Below are 12077 nucleotides of genomic sequence, written 5' to 3' on the forward strand. Positions count from 1 at the left end.
CGAGAGAGAGAGACAGAGAGAGAGAGACAGAGAGAGAAGGGGAAGGGGTGTTGGCAGTTAGGGTGTGAGCTAGAGAAATGAGGCCTGTCTGCAAAAGGCCATGGGATGGGAGTGCGTGGTTGCAGGTTGTTTGGCTTTGTAAGGCCTACTGCCCGCTTCACTCGAAACTGGGTCTAGGGTTGTCGGTTTGTAGGCTGTAAAAGCCCAGAAAAGCTCTTGTTCTCCAACCAGCAGAGTGGCGCAGCGGAAGCGTGCTGGGCCCATAACCCAGAGGTCGATGGATCCAAACCATCCTCTGCTAAGTTTTTTCAAATTATGTTTTTGTGTCATGGCATTAGGGCACAAAGAGCTGTAAGTGCCTGGATGCAATGTCATTCCTTGAACTTGCTGCCTCGTTCCACTCTTGCGCTAAATAGGAGAGGGTCCCAGCCCAGCCAACAAAATGTACTGTTCAATCAAACCAAACTTAAAACCAAGCTCCTTTTTTAAGGGGTCCCGGGGAAATGTTGGGCTGACCGGCAAGACCTCATGATGCGAACTGCTTCTGCGTCAAACGCAAGCTTTTTTCATTCCCAGCCAATGACTTATTCTTATTTCTAAGGGGCGCTCCATCACATAGCCCAGACAGGCAGGCGTTGGTGGTATAGTGGTGAGCATAGCTGCCTTCCAAGCAGTTGTCGCGGGTTCGATTCCCCGCCAACGCAGATCAAATCTTTAAATTGTTCAAAATGTATTTTTGGGAAATCAGACTCATGCTGAAAGCAAAGCTGACACACTTTTCGCGAAAATCAAAACCCCATCCAGGAAAGGTTCTTGCATCCTAGTTTCTGCAACTGTCTATCGGTGAGGGGATTGAAGCGAGCAGGGCTCCTGGCCCCTCCCCGACAAAGCCCTGACGAAGGCCTGACAAAGGACTATTCGCCTTGCCCTGACGGGCAAAGGTCCCAGCAGGCCACCGAGCACAGCACCTCAGCCTATTAGAGTGAGGTTTCAGGATCTCTCTCATCCTGTAAACCAACATACTGAGGAAGGTGAAACGTGTGGCTGCGCTCCTCACATGCTGAAGCAGCAGCAGCCCTTTCCCTGAAGCAAAGTTCCTTCATTCCTCCCTCCCATAACCCTTAGCAGGGGATTTATGGTAATTGAGTTGAGTTTCCAAACTGGCCCTTCCTTCCTTCCTTCCCATATCTGCCAGCTCGAGAAGGCTTGTTTTGTTGCACCTGGGAAGTAAAGTATCTATTTGCGAGAGAGAGAGAATGAGAGAGAGAGACAGAGAGAGAGAGACAGAGAGAGAAGGGGAAGGGGTGTTGGCAGTTAGGGTGTGAGCTAGAGAAATGAGGCCTGTCTGCAAAAGGCCATGGGATGGGAGTGCGTGGTTGCAGTTTGTTTGGCTTTGTAAGGCCTACTGCCGCTTCACTCGAAACTGGGTCTAGGGTTGTCGGTTTGTAGGCTGTAAAAGCCCAGAAAAGCTCTTGTTCTCCAACCAGCAGAGTGGCGCAGCGGAAGCGTGCTGGGCCCATAACCCAGAGATCGATGGATTGAAACCATCCTCTGCTAAGTTTTTTCAAATTATGTTTTTGTGTCATGGCATTAGGGCACAAAAAGCTGTAAGTGCCTGGATGCAATGTCATTCCTTGAACTTGCTGCCTCGTTCCACTCTTGCGCTAAATAGGAGAGGGTCCCAGCCCAGCCAACAAAATGTACTGTTCAATCAAACCAAACTTAAAACCAAGCTCTTTTTTTAAGGGGTCCCGGGGAAATGTTGGGCTGACCGGCAAGACCTCATGATGCGAACTGCTTCTGCGTCAAATGCAAGCTTTTTTCATTCCCAGCCAATGACTTATTCTTATTTCTAAGGGGCGCTCCATCACATAGCCCAGACAGGCAGGAGTTGGTGGTATAGTGGTGAGCATAGCTGCCTTCCAAGCAGTTAACACAGATCAAATCTTTAAATTGTTCAAAATGCATTTTTGGGAAATCAGACTCATGCTGAAAGCAAAGCTGACACACTTTTCGCGAAAATCAAAACCCCATCCAGGAAAGGTTCTTGCATCCTAGTTTCCGCAACTGTCTATCGGTGAGGGGATTGAAGCGAGCAGGGCTCCTGGCCCCTCCCCGACAAAGCCCTGACGAAGGCCTATTCGCCTTGCCCTGACGGGCAAAGGTCCCAGCAGGCCACCGAGCACATCACTTCAGCCTATTAGAGTGAGGTTTCAGGATCTCTCTCATCCTGTAAACCAACATACTGAGGAAGGTGAAACGTGTGGCTGCGCTCCTCACATGCTGAAGCAGCAGCAGCCCTTTCCCTGAAGCAAAGTTCCTTCATTCCTCCCTCCCATAACCCTTAGCAGGGGATTTATGGTAATTGAGTTGAGTTTCCAAACTGGCCCTTCCTTCCTTCCTTCCTTCCCATATCTGCCAGCTCGAGAAGGCTTGTTTTGTTGCACCTGGGAAGTAAAGTATCTATTTGCGAGAGAGAGAGAATGAGAGAGAGAGACAGAGAGAGAGAGACAGAGAGAGAAGGGGAAGGGGTGTTGGCAGTTAGGGTGTGAGCTAGAGAAATGAGGCCTGTCTGCAAAAGGCCATGGGATGGGAGTGCGTGGTTGCAGGTTGTTTGGCTTTGTAAGGCCTACTGCCCGCTTCACTCGAAACTGGGTCTAGGGTTGTCGTTTTGTAGGCTGTAAAAGCCCCGAAAAGCTCTCGTTCTCCAGCCAGCAGAGTGGCGCAGCGGAAGCGTGCTGGGCCCATAACCCAGAGGTCGATGGATCGAAACCATCCTCTGTTAAGTTTTTTCAAATTATGTTTTTGTGTCATGGCATTAGGGCACAAAGAGCTGTAAGTGCCTGGATGCAATGTCATTCCTTGAACTTGCTGCCTCGTTCCACTCTTGCGCTAAATAGGAGAGGGTCCCAGCCCAGCCAACAAAATGTACTGTTCAATCAAACCAAACTTAAAACCAAGCTCCTTTTTTAAGGGGTCCCGGGGAAATGTTGGGCTGACCGGCAAGACCTCATGATGCAAACTGCTTCTGCGTCAAACGCAAGCTTTTTCATTCCCAGCCAATGACTTATTCTTATTTCTAAGGGGCGCTCCATCACATAGCCCAGACAGGCAGGCGTTGGTGGTATAGTGGTGAGCATAGCTGCCTTCCAAGCAGTGACCCGGGTTTTATTCCCGGCCAACGCAGATCAAATCTTTAAATTGTTCAAAATGCATTTTTTGGAAATCAGACTCATGCTGAAAGCAAAGCTGACACACTTTTCGCGAAAATCAAAACCCCATCCAGGAAAGGTTCTTGCATCCTAGTTTCTGCAACTGTCTATCGGTGAGGGGATTGAAGCGAGCAGGGCTCCTGGCCCCTCCCCGACAAAGCCCTGACGAAGGCCTGACAAAGGCCTATTCGCCTTGCCCTGACGGGCAAAGGTCCCAGCAGGCCACCGAGCACAGCACCTCAGCCTATTAGAGTGAGGTTTCAGGATCTCTCTCATCCTGTAAACCAACATACTGAGGAAGGTGAAACGTGTGGCTGCGCTCCTCACATGCTGAAGCAGCAGCAGCCCTTTCCCTGAAGCAAAGTTCCTTCATTCCTCCCTCCCATAACCCTTAGCAGGGGATTTATGGTAATTGAGTTGAGTTTCCAAACTGGCCCTTCCTTCCTTCCTTCCCATATCTGCCAGCTCGAGAAGGCTTGTTTTGTTGCACCTGGGAAGTAAAGTATCTATTTGCGAGAGAGAGAGAATGAGAGAGAGAGACAGAGAGAGAGAGAGACAGAGAGAGAAGGGGAAGGGGTGTTGGCAGTTAGGGTGTGAGCTAGAGAAATGAGGCCTGTCTGCAAAAGGCCATGGGATGGGAGTGCGTGGTTGCAGGTTGTTTGGCTTTGTAAGGCCTACTGCCCGCTTCACTCGAAACTGGGTCTAGGGTTGTCGGTTTGTAGGCTGTAAAAGCCCAGAAAAGCTCTTGTTCTCCAACCAGCAGAGTGGCGCAGCGGAAGCGTGCTGGGCCCATAACCCAGAGGTCGATGGATCGAAACCATCCTCTGCTAAGTTTTTTCAAATTGTGTTTTTGTGTCATGGCATTAGGGCACAAAGAGCTGTAAGTGCCTGGATGCAATGTCATTCCTTGAACTTGCTGCCTCGTTCCACTCTTGCGCTAAATAGGAGAGGGTCCCAGCCCAGCCAACAAAATGTACTGTTCAATCAAACCAAACTTAAAACCAAGCTCCTTTTTTAAGGGGTCCCGGGGAAATGTTGGGCTGACCGGCAAGACCTCATGATGCGAACTGCTTCTGCGTCAAACGCAAGCTTTTTTCATTCCCAGCCAATGACTTATTCTTATTTCTAAGGGGCGCTCCATCACATAGCCCAGACAGGCAGGCGTTGGTGGTATAGTGGTGAGCATAGCTGCCTTCCAAGCAGTTGACCCGGGCTCGATTCGCAGATCAAATCTTTAAATTGTTCGAAATGCATTTTCTGGAAATCAGACTCATGCTGAAAGCAAAGCTGACACACTTTTCGTGAAAATCAAAACCCCATCCAGGAAAGGTTCTTGCATCCTAGTTTCTGCAACTGTCTATCGGTGAGGGGATTGAAGCGAGCAGGGCTCCTGGCCCCTCCCCAACAAAGCCCTGACGAAGGCCTGACAAAGGCCTATTCGCCTTGCCCTGACGGGCAAAGGTCCCAGCAGGCCACCGAGCACAGCACCTCAGCCTATTAGAGTGAGGTTTCAGGATCTCTATCATCCTGTAAACCAACATACTGAGGAAGGTGAAACGTGTGGCTGCGCTCCTCACATGCTGAAGCAGCAGCAGCCCTTTCCCTGAAGCAAAGTTCCTTCATTCCTCCCTCCCATAACCCTTAGCAGGGGATTTATGGTAATTGAGTTGAGTTTCCAAACTGGCCCTTCCTTCCTTCCTTCCCATATCTGCCAGCTCGAGAAGGCTTGTTTTGTTGCACCTGGGAAGTAAAGTATCTATTTGCGAGAGAGAGAGAATGAGAGAGAGAGACAGAGAGAGAGAGACAGAGAGAGAAGGGGAAGGGGTGTTGGCAGTTAGGGTGTGAGCTAGAGAAATGAGGCCTGTCTGCAAAAGGCCATGGGATGGGAGTGCGTGGTTGCAGGTTGTTTGGCTTTGTAAGGCCTACTGCCCGCTTCACTCGAAACTGGGTCTAGGGTTGTCGGTTTGTAGGCTGTAAAAGCCCAGAAAAGCTCTTGTTCTCCAACCAGCAGAGTGGCGCAGCGGAAGCGTGCTGGGCCCATAACCCAGAGGTCGATGGATCCAAACCATCCTCTGCTAAGTTTTTTCAAATTATGTTTTTGTGTCATGGCATTAGGGCACAAAGAGCTGTAAGTGCCTGGATGCAATGTCATTCCTTGAACTTGCTGCCTCGTTCCACTCTTGCGCTAAATAGGAGAGGGTCCCAGCCCAGCCAACAAAATGTACTGTTCAATCAAACCAAACTTAAAACCAAGCTCCTTTTTTAAGGGGTCCCGGGGAAATGTTGGGCTGACCGGCAAGACCTCATGATGCGAACTGCTTCTGCGTCAAACGCAAGCTTTTTTCATTCCCAGCCAATGACTTATTCTTATTTCTAAGGGGCGCTCCATCACATAGCCCAGACAGGCAGGAGTTGGTGGTATAGTGGTGAGCATAGCTGCCTTCCAAGCAGTTAACACAGATCAAATCTTTAAATTGTTCAAAATGCATTTTTGGGAAATCAGACTCATGCTGAAAGCAAAGCTGACACACTTTTCGCGAAAATCAAAACCCCATCCAGGAAAGGTTCTTGCATCCTAGTTTCCGCAACTGTCTATCGGTGAGGGGATTGAAGCGAGCAGGGCTCCTGGCCCCTCCCCGACAAAGCCCTGACGAAGGCCTATTCGCCTTGCCCTGACGGGCAAAGGTCCCAGCAGGCCACCGAGCACATCACTTCAGCCTATTAGAGTGAGGTTTCAGGATCTCTCTCATCCTGTAAACCAACATACTGAGGAAGGTGAAACGTGTGGCTGCGCTCCTCACATGCTGAAGCAGCAGCAGCCCTTTCCCTGAAGCAAAGTTCCTTCATTCCTCCCTCCCATAACCCTTAGCAGGGGATTTATGGTAATTGAGTTGAGTTTCCAAACTGGCCCTTCCTTCCTTCCTTCCCATATCTGCCAGCTCGAGAAGGCTTGTTTTGTTGCACCTGGGAAGTAAAGTATCTATTTGCGAGAGAGAGAGAATGAGAGAGAGAGACAGAGAGAGAGAGACAGAGAGAGAAGGGGAAGGTGTGTTGGCAGTTAGGGTGTGAGCTAGAGAAATGAGGCCTGTCTGCAAAAGGCCATGGGATGGGAGTGCGTGGTTGCAGGTTGTTTGGCTTTGTAAGGCCTACTGCCCGCTTCACTCGAAACTGGGTCTAGGGTTGTCGGTTTGTAGGCTGTAAAAGCCCAGAAAAGCTCTTGTTCTCCAACCAGCAGAGTGGCGCAGCGGAAGCGTGCTGGGCCCATAACCCAGAGGTCGATGGATCGAAACCATCCTCTGCTAAGTTTTTTCAAATTGTGTTTTTGTGTCATGGCATTAGGGCACAAAGAGCTGTAAGTGCCTGGATGCAATGTCATTCCTTGAACTTGCTGCCTCGTTCCACTCTTGCGCTAAATAGGAGAGGGTCCCAGCCCAGCCAACAAAATGTACTGTTCAATCAAACCAAACTTAAAACCAAGCTCCTTTTTTAAGGGGTCCCGGGGAAATGTTGGGCTGACCGGCAAGACCTCATGATGCGAACTGCTTCTGCGTCAAACGCAAGCTTTTTTCATTCCCAGCCAATGACTTATTCTTATTTCTAAGGGGCGCTCCATCACATAGCCCAGACAGGCAGGCGTTGGTGGTATAGTGGTGAGCATAGCTGCCTTCCAAGCAGTTGACCCGGGCTCGATTCGCAGATCAAATCTTTAAATTGTTCGAAATGCATTTTCTGGAAATCAGACTCATGCTGAAAGCAAAGCTGACACACTTTTCGTGAAAATCAAAACCCCATCCAGGAAAGGTTCTTGCATCCTAGTTTCTGCAACTGTCTATCGGTGAGGGGATTGAAGCGAGCAGGGCTCCTGGCCCCTCCCCAACAAAGCCCTGACGAAGGCCTGACAAAGGCCTATTCGCCTTGCCCTGACGGGCAAAGGTCCCAGCAGGCCACCGAGCACAGCACCTCAGCCTATTAGAGTGAGGTTTCAGGATCTCTATCATCCTGTAAACCAACATACTGAGGAAGGTGAAACGTGTGGCTGCGCTCCTCACATGCTGAAGCAGCAGCAGCCCTTTCCCTGAAGCAAAGTTCCTTCATTCCTCCCTCCCATAACCCTTAGCAGGGGATTTATGGTAATTGAGTTGAGTTTCCAAACTGGCCCTTCCTTCCTTCCTTCCCATATCTGCCAGCTCGAGAAGGCTTGTTTTGTTGCACCTGGGAAGTAAAGTATCTATTTGCGAGAGAGAGAGAATGAGAGAGAGAGACAGAGAGAGAGAGACAGAGAGAGAAGGGGAAGGGGTGTTGGCAGTTAGGGTGTGAGCTAGAGAAATGAGGCCTGTCTGCAAAAGGCCATGGGATGGGAGTGCGTGGTTGCAGGTTGTTTGGCTTTGTAAGGCCTACTGCCCGCTTCACTCGAAACTGGGTCTAGGGTTGTCGGTTTGTAGGCTGTAAAAGCCCAGAAAAGCTCTTGTTCTCCAACCAGCAGAGTGGCGCAGCGGAAGCGTGCTGGGCCCATAACCCAGAGGTCGATGGATCCAAACCATCCTCTGCTAAGTTTTTTCAAATTATGTTTTTGTGTCATGGCATTAGGGCACAAAGAGCTGTAAGTGCCTGGATGCAATGTCATTCCTTGAACTTGCTGCCTCGTTCCACTCTTGCGCTAAATAGGAGAGGGTCCCAGCCCAGCCAACAAAATGTACTGTTCAATCAAACCAAACTTAAAACCAAGCTCCTTTTTTAAGGGGTCCCGGGGAAATGTTGGGCTGACCGGCAAGACCTCATGATGCGAACTGCTTCTGCGTCAAACGCAAGCTTTTTTCATTCCCAGCCAATGACTTATTCTTATTTCTAAGGGGCGCTCCATCACATAGCCCAGACAGGCAGGAGTTGGTGGTATAGTGGTGAGCATAGCTGCCTTCCAAGCAGTTAACACAGATCAAATCTTTAAATTGTTCAAAATGCATTTTTGGGAAATCAGACTCATGCTGAAAGCAAAGCTGACACACTTTTCGCGAAAATCAAAACCCCATCCAGGAAAGGTTCTTGCATCCTAGTTTCCGCAACTGTCTATCGGTGAGGGGATTGAAGCGAGCAGGGCTCCTGGCCCCTCCCCGACAAAGCCCTGACGAAGGCCTATTCGCCTTGCCCTGACGGGCAAAGGTCCCAGCAGGCCACCGAGCACATCACTTCAGCCTATTAGAGTGAGGTTTCAGGATCTCTCTCATCCTGTAAACCAACATACTGAGGAAGGTGAAACGTGTGGCTGCGCTCCTCACATGCTGAAGCAGCAGCAGCCCTTTCCCTGAAGCAAAGTTCCTTCATTCCTCCCTCCCATAACCCTTAGCAGGGGATTTATGGTAATTGAGTTGAGTTTCCAAACTGGCCCTTCCTTCCTTCCTTCCTTCCCATATCTGCCAGCTCGAGAAGGCTTGTTTTGTTGCACCTGGGAAGTAAAGTATCTATTTGCGAGAGAGAGAGAATGAGAGAGAGAGACAGAGAGAGAGAGACAGAGAGAGAAGGGGAAGGGGTGTTGGCAGTTAGGGTGTGAGCTAGAGAAATGAGGCCTGTCCGCAAAAGGCCATGGGATGGGAGTGCGTGGTTGCAGGTTGTTTGGCTTTGTAAGGCCTACTGCCCGCTTCACTCGAAACTGGGTCTAGGGTTGTCGTTTTGTAGGCTGTAAAAGCCCCGAAAAGCTCTCGTTCTCCAGCCAGCAGAGTGGCGCAGCGGAAGCGTGCTGGGCCCATAACCCAGAGGTCGATGGATCGAAACCATCCTCTGCTAAGTTTTTTCAAATTATGTTTTTGTGTCATGGCATTAGGGCACAAAGAGCTGTAAGTGCCTGGATGCAATGTCATTCCTTGAACTTGCTGCCTCGTTCCACTCTTGCGCTAAATAGGAGAGGGTCCCAGCCCAGCCAACAAAATGTACTGTTCAATCAAACCAAACTTAAAACCAAGCTCCTTTTTTAAGGGGTCCCGGGGAAATGTTGGGCTGACCGGCAAGACCTCATGATGCAAACTGCTTCTGCGTCAAACGCAAGCTTTTTCATTCCCAGCCAATGACTTATTCTTATTTCTAAGGGGCGCTCCATCACATAGCCCAGACAGGCAGGCGTTGGTGGTATAGTGGTGAGCATAGCTGCCTTCCAAGCAGTGACCCGGGTTTTATTCCCGGCCAACGCAGATCAAATCTTTAAATTGTTCAAAATGCTTTTTTTGGAAATCAGACTCATGCTGAAAGCAAAGCTGACACACTTTTCGCGAAAATCAAAACCCCATCCAGGAAAGGTTCTTGCATCCTAGTTTCTGCAACTGTCTATCGGTGAGGGGATTGAAGCGAGCAGGGCTCCTGGCCCCTCCCCGACAAAGCCCTGACGAAGGCCTGACAAAGGCCTATTCGCCTTGCCCTGACGGGCAAAGGTCCCAGCAGGCCACCGAGCACAGCACCTCAGCCTATTAGAGTGAGGTTTCAGGATCTCTCTCATCCTGTAAACCAACATACTGAGGAAGGTGAAACGTGTGGCTGCGCTCCTCACATGCTGAAGCAGCAGCAGCCCTTTCCCTGAAGCAAAGTTCCTTCATTCCTCCCTCCCATAACCCTTAGCAGGGGATTTATGGTAATTGAGTTGAGTTTCCAAACTGGCCCTTCCTTCCTTCCTTCCCATATCTGCCAGCTCGAGAAGGCTTGTTTTGTTGCTTGTTTTGTTGCACCTGGGAAGTAAAGTATCTATTTGCGAGAGAGAGAGAATGAGAGAGAGAGACAGAGAGAGAGAGAGACAGAGAGAGAAGGGGAAGGGGTGTTGGCAGTTAGGGTGTGAGCTAGAGAAATGAGGCCTGTCTGCAAAAGGCCATGGGATGGGAGTGCGTGGTTGCAGGTTGTTTGGCTTTGTAAGGCCTACTGCCCGCTTCACTCGAAACTGGGTCTAGGGTTGTCGGTTTGTAGGCTGTAAAAGCCCAGAAAAGCTCTTGTTCTCCAACCAGCAGAGTGGCGCAGCGGAAGCGTGCTGGGCCCATAACCCAGAGGTCGATGGATCGAAACCATCCTCTGCTAAGTTTTTTCAAATTGTGTTTTTGTGTCATGGCATTAGGGCACAAAGAGCTGTAAGTGCCTGGATGCAATGTCATTCCTTGAACTTGCTGCCTCGTTCCACTCTTGCGCTAAATAGGAGAGGGTCCCAGCCCAGCCAACAAAATGTACTGTTCAATCAAACCAAACTTAAAACCAAGCTCCTTTTTTAAGGGGTCCCGGGGAAATGTTGGGCTGACCGGCAAGACCTCATGATGCGAACTGCTTCTGCGTCAAACGCAAGCTTTTTTCATTCCCAGCCAATGACTTATTCTTATTTCTAAGGGGCGCTCCATCACATAGCCCAGACAGGCAGGCGTTGGTGGTATAGTGGTGAGCATAGCTGCCTTCCAAGCAGTTGACCCGGGCTCGATTCGCAGATCAAATCTTTAAATTGTTCGAAATGCATTTTTTGGAAATCAGACTCATGCTGAAAGCAAAGCTGACACACTTTTCGTGAAAATCAAAACCCCATCCAGGAAAGGTTCTTGCATCCTAGTTTCTGCAACTGTCTATCGGTGAGGGGATTGAAGCGAGCAGGGCTCCTGGCCCCTCCCCAACAAAGCCCTGACGAAGGCCTGACAAAGGCCTATTCGCCTTGCCCTGACGGGCAAAGGTCCCAGCAGGCCACCGAGCACAGCACCTCAGCCTATTAGAGTGAGGTTTCAGGATCTCTATCATCCTGTAAACCAACATACTGAGGAAGGTGAAACGTGTGGCTGCGCTCCTCACATGCTGAAGCAGCAGCAGCCCTTTCCCTGAAGCAAAGTTCCTTCATTCCTCCCTCCCATAACCCTTAGCAGGGGATTTATGGTAATTGAGTTGAGTTTCCAAACTGGCCCTTCCTTCCTTCCCATATCTGCCAGCTCGAGAAGGCTTGTTTTGTTGCACCTGGGAAGTAAAGTATCTATTTGCGAGAGAGAGAGAATGAGAGAGAGAGACAGAGAGAGAGAGACAGAGAGAGAAGGGGAAGGGGTGTTGGCAGTTAGGGTGTGAGCTAGAGAAATGAGGCCTGTCTGCAAAAGGCCATGGGATGGGAGTGCGTGGTTGCAGGTTGTTTGGCTTTGTAAGGCCTACTGCCCGCTTCACTCGAAACTGGGTCTAGGGTTGTCGGTTTGTAGGCTGTAAAAGCCCAGAAAAGCTCTTGTTCTCCAACCAGCAGAGTGGCGCAGCGGAAGCGTGCTGGGCCCATAACCCAGAGGTCGATGGATCGAAACCATCCTCTGCTAAGTTTTTTCAAATTATGTTTTTGTGTCATGGCATTAGGGCACAAAGAGCTGTAAGTGCCTGGATGCAATGTCATTCCTTGAACTTGCTGCCTCGTTCCACTCTTGCGCTAAATAGGAGAGGGTCCCAGCCCAGCCAACAAAATGTACTGTTCAATCAAACCAAACTTAAAACCAAGCTCCTTTTTTAAGGGGTCCCGGGGAAATGTTGGGCTGACCGGCAAGACCTCATGATGCGAACTGCTTCTGCGTCAAACGCAAGCTTTTTTCATTCCCAGCCAATGACTTATTCTTATTTCTAAGGGGCGCTCCATCGCATAGCCCAGACAGGCAGGCGTTGGTGGTATAGTGGTGAGCATAGCTGCCTTCCAAGCAGTTGTCGCGGGTTCGATTCCCCGCCAACGCAGATCAAATCTTTAAATTGTTCAAAATGTATTTTTGGGAAATCAGACTCATGCTGAAAGCAAAGCTGACACACTTTTCGCGAAAATCAAAACCCCATCCAGGAAAGGTTCTTGCATCCTAGTTTCTGCAACTGTCTATCGGTGAGGGGATTGAAGCGAGCAGGGCTCCTGGC

General features: G+C 49.8%; 5 non-coding genes across 5 annotated transcripts; all 5 read left to right on the forward strand.

Annotated features, from left to right (window-relative positions):
- Positions 1-3970: 3970 nt before the first annotated feature.
- On the forward strand, positions 3971-4042 carry TRNAM-CAU (transfer RNA methionine (anticodon CAU)). The gene has a single exon. It is a non-coding gene; the product is annotated as a tRNA-Met (tRNA).
- A 2400-nt stretch (positions 4043-6442) lies between these two features.
- TRNAM-CAU (transfer RNA methionine (anticodon CAU)) lies at positions 6443-6514 on the forward strand. The gene has a single exon. It is a non-coding gene; the product is annotated as a tRNA-Met (tRNA).
- A 2404-nt stretch (positions 6515-8918) lies between these two features.
- TRNAM-CAU (transfer RNA methionine (anticodon CAU)) lies at positions 8919-8990 on the forward strand. The gene has a single exon. It is a non-coding gene; the product is annotated as a tRNA-Met (tRNA).
- Positions 8991-10187: 1197 nt separating this feature from the next.
- Positions 10188-10259, forward strand: TRNAM-CAU (transfer RNA methionine (anticodon CAU)). The gene has a single exon. It is a non-coding gene; the product is annotated as a tRNA-Met (tRNA).
- Positions 10260-11431: 1172 nt separating this feature from the next.
- TRNAM-CAU (transfer RNA methionine (anticodon CAU)) lies at positions 11432-11503 on the forward strand. The gene has a single exon. It is a non-coding gene; the product is annotated as a tRNA-Met (tRNA).
- The last annotated feature ends 574 nt before the right edge of the window (positions 11504-12077 follow it).

Source organism: Ambystoma mexicanum, chromosome 6q, assembly GCF_040938575.1.
Source record: "Ambystoma mexicanum isolate Mex_15411 chromosome 6q, UKY_AmexF1_1, whole genome shotgun sequence".
Lineage (NCBI taxonomy): Eukaryota > Metazoa > Chordata > Amphibia > Caudata > Ambystomatidae > Ambystoma > Ambystoma mexicanum.